This window comes from Antechinus flavipes, chromosome 1, assembly GCF_016432865.1.
Source record: "Antechinus flavipes isolate AdamAnt ecotype Samford, QLD, Australia chromosome 1, AdamAnt_v2, whole genome shotgun sequence".
In the NCBI taxonomy this organism is placed as follows: Eukaryota; Metazoa; Chordata; class Mammalia; order Dasyuromorphia; family Dasyuridae; genus Antechinus; species Antechinus flavipes.
In genome coordinates, this window is record NC_067398.1 from 32,222,950 (window position 1) to 32,229,804 (window position 6,855).

Here is a 6,855-nt window from a genome sequence, read left to right on the forward strand (position 1 = left end):
TTCAAAGTAGATTTCAGAATATTTCAGAAATAGAATAGTTATATTAATTTTATCCTTCAGCATAGTGAAGGTATTTGGGGAGGGATAGCTTCATTTCAGTCTTTCTGGTTAAGTAAAAGAAAAAATAAATTTAGTAAGATGAGCATAAACTAAATCAATATACTTTATAATCAGCAAATCAATGGCATTTGAACACAATGACTTGAAAATAATTAATAGTTATAAGGGGAATGAGGGGTAAGAAGAGGGGAAAGGAATGTCATCATATTTTATAGCAGCACTTACACTATAAGAGCTAAACTTTGATCTCGGACCTGCTTCTTTTTACAAAAAGGAAAATTCCATTTTTTTAAAAACACCTAGCTTCTCAAGGATGCATCCTTTGCTGTTTTCCTTCTCCCTATCACTAAATGAACCCAGAGGAGTAAAGTCTGGGGCTTTGGCAAGAAAGCACTCGCTCTTCCCCAAGCTAGCTCTCAGCTCTTCTAACTGCACACACACACACACACACACACACACACACACACACACACACACACACAAAATCCTTCCCCTCCTCCTTCTGGGGTCCCACAGACCTGCGATCCGAGACGCCTCAGTCTCTGCCGAGTGTCCTCCACTTACCCGGAACAGAGAGACAGGTCAGCCGAGCTCTTAGCGTGCCCACTCTGAAGCTAGCAGAGCCCGCACGACCATCTCCTCCCTAGCACCATCTGCTGCTGCTGCTGGGACTGCTGCTTCGGCGGTGGCGGTGGCGGATGCTGCTGCCGCCGCCGTCGCCGCCGCCGCCGCCGCCGCTGCCGCCGCCGCTGCTGCTGCTGCCGCCGCCGCCGCCGCCGCCTCGGGCGCTCGCCCGGTTGGTTTCCTCCAGCAGACAAACTTTCGGCTCAAAGCTCGGCCAGAGAACGGGGTTGCTTGCAACAAGTCTCCAGAATACAGGTTTGAGTATGGGGGTGGGGGGTGGGGGTGGTCAGGATGGAGAGGAAGGGGAGATATAGTAGGAGAATGTCCGAGATTGTGTGTATGTGTGTGTGCGTGCGTGTGTGTGTGTGTGTGTGTGTATGTGTCTGTGTGGAGAAGTGAGCCCGAGAAAGAGTGGGAGCCAAACGCCTCGGAACTCCCTGGTAAGAGGAATTAGTCTCTGGAAACAGACCCAGGCGAGGGGCTCTCAGAAAAGTCTCCCTCCCGTCGGCCCGACTCTCGCAAAGTTGCGACCACAACAACAACAACAAGGGGGGAGGACTAGAAAAATGAGGGGGAGGGGTGGGCGAAGCAGTACCAGGCTCAAGGTCTGAAGTTTCCACCGTTTATTTAGTCCTGATTCTCTTAAGGGGGCCGGGGGAAGGGGGGGGGCGTGAGTGAATGAGGAGGGTGGCGGATGAGGGGAGGAGGGTTTAGACAGCAATTGGGGGGGAACTAGGGGGAGACTGTGATTTGGCTTCCCTCTACAATCCAAGTCCCTGCTCCCCTACAGCCTCCTGGTAGGTGATGGAGGCGGAGACCACAACAGGTGGGCCGGGGGGAGAGGGGGGTGTCTGCTAGGCTCGATAAATGCCCCCAAATTTATAAGTGGGTGTATATCAAAGTTTCCGCTGTTTGTTGGCGTTGAGTGTGTGTGTGTATGTGTGTATGTGTGTGCGCGCGCGCGAGTGTGTAGGGACTGGGGGGAAGTCTGCGGGGGGAGAAAGGAAGGGGGGAAGGTGGAAGAGGAGGAGGAGGAAGAGGAGGGGGGAGGCAGGCTCCGCGTCTGGGAGTTTAAGCAGACTAATGACCCCGGGCCGCCGGGGCAGCCGCGGCGGCGGCGGCGGCGGCGGCAGCAGCAGCAACTTCTGCAGCCACTTCAGCAACCGAAGCAGGCAGGCAGGCAGGCTGGCAGGCTGGCAGCGGGGGCGGGCGGGCAGGCCAGCCCGGAGAAAGGCAGGCAGTCAAGGCAACGCGGCGAGAGCCCGCCTGCTGCTGGTACTGCTAGACAAGTGGCGGCCCAGAGGGACCTACCGACATTGGGAGAAAGACAGACCTAGAATGAGAGAGAGAGAAAGAAGGCGGGGGCAATCAGCTAGGGGCGGACGAACGGACCGACAGACGGAGCCAGGGAAAGGAGGGAAGAAGGCGAGACTCTTTCTTCCGCACAATTCTAAATAAGCACCCAAGATAGATGGCGACGCGCGTGTATCTGATAAGGGGGAGCAATTAGAACTTGAGAAATTCCCCAGATAGAACACACACACACACACACACACAAAATCACGGGGGTCGGGACTGTACACGAAAGAGGCAACTCTAGTGCCCAGGGTTACTGCAAAGTCTTGCGAGAAGGAATAGAGACTGGTCAGTCTCCCAGCTGTTTGAGAAAGCTTATGTGTGCTTGTGTGTGTGTGTCAGCATGGTTGTGTCTCAGGATTCAGTATAGAAGTAGCTGGGATGAGGGTGAGTGTACGTGCGCACACTTGGAGTGTGAGATACTAGGCAATGTTTTCGCTGAAAGACGTGAGTGTAAAAGCGAACGAATCTCCCAGTGGGTGCCCCTTGTGGGTATCCGCGGCCTGTCTGCTGGAGCCCACGAGGTAGGTGGGACTAAGAGAGGGCAGACCCAGGAAGGGGGAAAAAAGTTTCTTAAACTCTTTAAGTGAAGGTGCTGGAGTGGTCGCTTCCCAGTCTCCCCTCCCGGTCACTGTCAGCAGCGCGAGTCCGCCCCACACAGACAGCCACCACCACCCCCCACGAGGCCCGAGGCCCGGCCGACCCTCCCGGGGTCTGAAGCGGCCCCCTCAGCCCCTCCAAACCTTCGCTCCTCCCTCCCTCCCTCCCGTTCCCCTCCCTCCCCGCTCAGCTCAGCGCCCACAACCACTTTCCATTCAATTGGCAACAGTATCGACTCCAACTCCGGGAATCTAAAGTTACACTACGCTTTTATTTGTTTATTTCACCGAAGCTACTGTGTCCACCGGCCAGACCCCGAGACGTGAGGGGGGAAGGGATCGGAGGGGAGTAGGGAGAAGCTGGAGGTGGAGGTAGAGAGAGAGCCGGGAGGGCCAGGAGATGCGGGGCTGGGGGGAACGGGGGAACAAGCCCCGAGAGCGGGATGACCGCCGCCGGCGAGCCTAGAGCCTCGCCTCGCTTTGCCTCCCCTCGCCGCACCGGGCCCGCCACTGAGAAGCTTTGGATCACACTTAAGCAAATATACGAATAGATGCAAGAGCATCACAAACAGAGGAACCCCCCCACCATCATCCAGCGCCCCCCGAACCCCGAACCCCCTAAAAGACAGAGACTGGGGGACAGGAGGGAGAAGAGAGAGGGAGACACACGTGGAGGCTGAACGTGAAAAATAGTTGGGTGGGGGATTGCTTTTTTTTTTCTTTTTTTTTTTTTTTGCTGTTTTGGTTCTTTTTGGGTTTTTGTTGTTGTTGTTGTTGTTGCTTTAAGTGGAGAAAACAAGCAGGAGACGGCTGGAAAAGTGGAGCAGAAATGGAAAAATACAAACTCACCCGCTGCAAACGGTCTCTCGGTGCAAACTAAGGTGTTTTCTGTCCTTTACACACGTACGCTCGCCCTCGCGCGCACACCCGCGTGCACACCCGCGCGCACACACGCACACACTCATAGGCGAGGGCTTGTGTCGCTGCTGCATGCAACAGCCACACAATAAATAACAATAGATTCCTCCGCTCCGGACTAGCTTCCAGGAGAGGCTGAGGCTCCGGCTCCGGCTCGGGCTCCGGCTCTGGCTCCAGCTCTCCCGCGGCAGCGGCGTTGGCGGCGGCAGCTACAGCAGCAGCAGCCCCAGTCCCAGCAGCCCCGACAGAGGCGGCGGCGGCGGCGGTGGTGATGGTGGTGGCGGTGGCGGTGGCGGCGGTGGCGGCGGCGGTGGCGGCGGGGAGGAGATGGGAAGCGCCAGGCCAGGTTGCACCCCCCCTCCCCCACCCGCAAACATGCACTCACACACACGCACACACACTGCACACACACAGACACACACGCACGCACCCCGCTCCCTGGCCCACGGCCCCGGTTCCTGCCCCGGCTCAGCTCGGAGGGCTTCCCGGCCACTTTCGAATTTGCAACCACCCCCAAAATAAATAAATAAATGGGAAGCGAGCCGAGAGGAAAACAAATCGCGGATGGAGATGTTGTTATTTTTTGCTGTTGTGAGTCTCTGACGTCACATCCACCTGCTGGGTAAACAAGGCTCTGTGCAAAATATCGCTATTGCAAAACGAAGAGAAGAGGGGGAAGGAGAGAGGAGGGGAGGGGGGGAGCCTCGGGGCAGCGGGCCTAGCCCCTGGGACCAAGGAGAAGGGGCAAGAGGGGCAGCCACAAGGGAGGGATGCTGGGAGCGGGTCAGGGAAGACCTGGAAAACAAACAGCCTGCCGGAGGAGGGGGAAAGAGAGACTGAGATTGCTCAGAAGAAAAAGAAATCGGACCAATTTAGGGACTGGAGAGGAGAGGGGGAGAGCTACTAATGCAGAGAGAGGGCCGAAGAGGATGAGAAATAGTTTGTTTATTTTTGACCTCCCTAAAATGAAAACAAAAGATTCGAGGGGGTGGGAGGGAAATAACCCGAAGAAAGGAGCTGTTAAAAGTGAAAGTGCTTTCCAACCAGTGGTAGTTGAAGGAAAGGGTTTTTCTTTCCTCCACCACCACCCCCCTTCCTCCCTGCTCTGCCTCTTCTCTTTCTGCACTTTGTCCAATGAAAGGAGGCGAGTTCCAGAGGTGAAAGTTCAGCAGAAGGACAATTCCATGTTTGCAAGGAAATAGAAATCTCTCCAACCAGGGCTTTCCCTCTCTCCATCCTTGAGTCAAGAAGGATGAAAATGGGATGGGGCTTAATCTTATCTTTCTCTACCTCAGCTAAGAGTTGCTGAAGGAATTTGTAGTTTTGTCCAGTTTGTAGAAAGTGTCCACATCCATGTTCATGAGCGGCTGCTTGTTTTTGCTCGGTTTTCCTCTCAGGAAAACGCCCAGGAGCTAGAATGCCAATTAGTTGTTTAACACAAATTGCCTGCTCTTGCAGATATCAGTCAGACCCAGAAAGCTCTGTTGCATATAGTCCAATTCCCAGACAAGGTGACATGTGTTTGTAATGCTGAAGTTCTAATAGGTTTGAGAAATTTGGCTGGATGGCTGGATAGTGAGGAGAATGGAGAAAGCTGAATAAAATGATGTCAAACTTGTTTGGAAGTAAGGCCTATGCAGAGGGATATGTCTGTATGTATGTATAGATAGATATATAGATATGCATATTACACAATTTTGCACACATTTAAATACACACGGAGAATCATATGTAGATATGTACATACACATTGGTAAATGAAAATGAGGAAGGTCAATAAAATGTACATATGTATGTATATACAAAAACAGAAAGAAGGAAAAATGAATGTTATATTTTCATGTTACAAATTAGAAAACCTCTGCTTAAATTCTATAAAAAGTAGTTGTAGGGATAGTTTTTTTTTTTAAGAAAATTTATAAATATTACCTCCTGTGCCCAACTCCAAACCAGTTTTTGATCAAAAAAAAAATTCATTTATGGAATATAAAGTAAACCAGGCCAGTGGGAAATTGGAATGTAAAACTATAATATTAAAAGCAGTTGTTTGCAACCTACAAAGTATCTTAAATCTCCAGAGAACATCATTCCTTGAACTCCAATACATTAATACTAGCGTAAATAATAAACATCTTCAAAATAATTTGAATGTAGGGCCTTTAAAAAAAAAAGTGTCAGTATTTTTGCCTGTGAGGTTTGCTTGCCCTTTCTTTTCTAAAATGTTCTGGTTGTATTTTTATGTTTTTGATATGTAGTTCTGAAGAGACTCACATACTACCTGTTGCCTGTTGGATACTATTTGAAATTAAAATTCCAAATGATCTTAGTCAGATAATTTGTCTCTTTTCGATATGATTTCACATAATGCTTACAGAAGCATTTAGTGATGGTGTAAAAAGTGTCATTTTAAAGCTGTATCTTTATTTTTTAGTGGGTACAATACATTAAAAAGCAAAAGGATCCAAAATATTAAGACTACAAATGAACTCTCTGTCACGGTAATTTATGTTTGATGTATGTTAGATAAGGTTACATGGTATTTTCTGATGCAGAATAATTAGATCATTTTAGCACAATTCCAGAGGTGAAGATGTGACTTGGGCCTTATAGACATTCTTCACCCTGAGAGATGAAGAATGGGTTTTCAAACACACTAACACCAAGACCTCCATTACCTACAAGTCATTTTCTTTATGTTTAGCCAAGCTGGCTGGCAAACCAAGCCACAATAAAGTTCCCTGGGTTGGTGAAGTCAATGTCCAGAGCCTATAGAAGGATGGACTCTTTCCAAAGTATCGTGATGGGGCTTCCCGTGGGTTAAATAGCTAAGGGCAGATGTTTCAGAGGCTCTGTTATCTAAAGTATGCATCTTCATTACCTGTTCTGGACATGTTCCTCATATGAAAGTCTCCTCGACATCAGTGGGTATTCCAAATGCAGGAAGAGACTATGCAATACAAATCACAGGGCATGTTAGAGAAGAGAAAACTACCCTTTTGTTCTTGAACATTTGAACCAGATCACTGAAAACAGCTGGTAAATAAAGGGCTGTAGCATCACAGGGGAAACATCCATTTATTTTAATTTAACTAATCTAGTTCCATAAGAACAAACTCGTATCCTCATCTTATTTTTCATAGATCTTATTTTTCAAATAAAGAAGTCAGTTATTATATTTCAAGGATTTAAAAGATCACAAATAGGCCACAAATCTATTTCTGTATTTTTAGATTTTACATTTATATGTATGTATGCACATACATACATACATACATAAATTCACTTCAGATTTGAGACT

At 49.3% G+C, this 6,855-nt stretch overlaps 1 protein-coding gene and 1 long non-coding RNA gene across 5 annotated transcripts in view; one reads left to right on the top strand and one right to left on the bottom strand.

Moving 5' to 3' along the window:
- FOXP1 (forkhead box P1) overlaps nt 1–773 on the bottom strand; it is a 664,237-nt gene extending 663,464 nt beyond the window's left edge. For all 4 annotated transcript variants that reach the window (XM_051980779.1, XM_051980771.1, XM_051980761.1 and 1 more), the window contains exon 1: nt 625–773. The gene's annotated coding sequence lies outside the window, so the exon portion shown is untranslated. The remainder of the gene's footprint in view (nt 1–624) is intronic.
- Nucleotides 774–817: 44 nt separating this feature from the next.
- LOC127551239 (uncharacterized) lies at nt 818–4,115 on the top strand. Its single transcript, XR_007951036.1, has 2 exons — nt 818–939; nt 3,680–4,115. It is a non-coding gene; the product is annotated as an uncharacterized LOC127551239 (long non-coding RNA).
- The last annotated feature ends 2,740 nt before the right edge of the window (nt 4,116–6,855 follow it).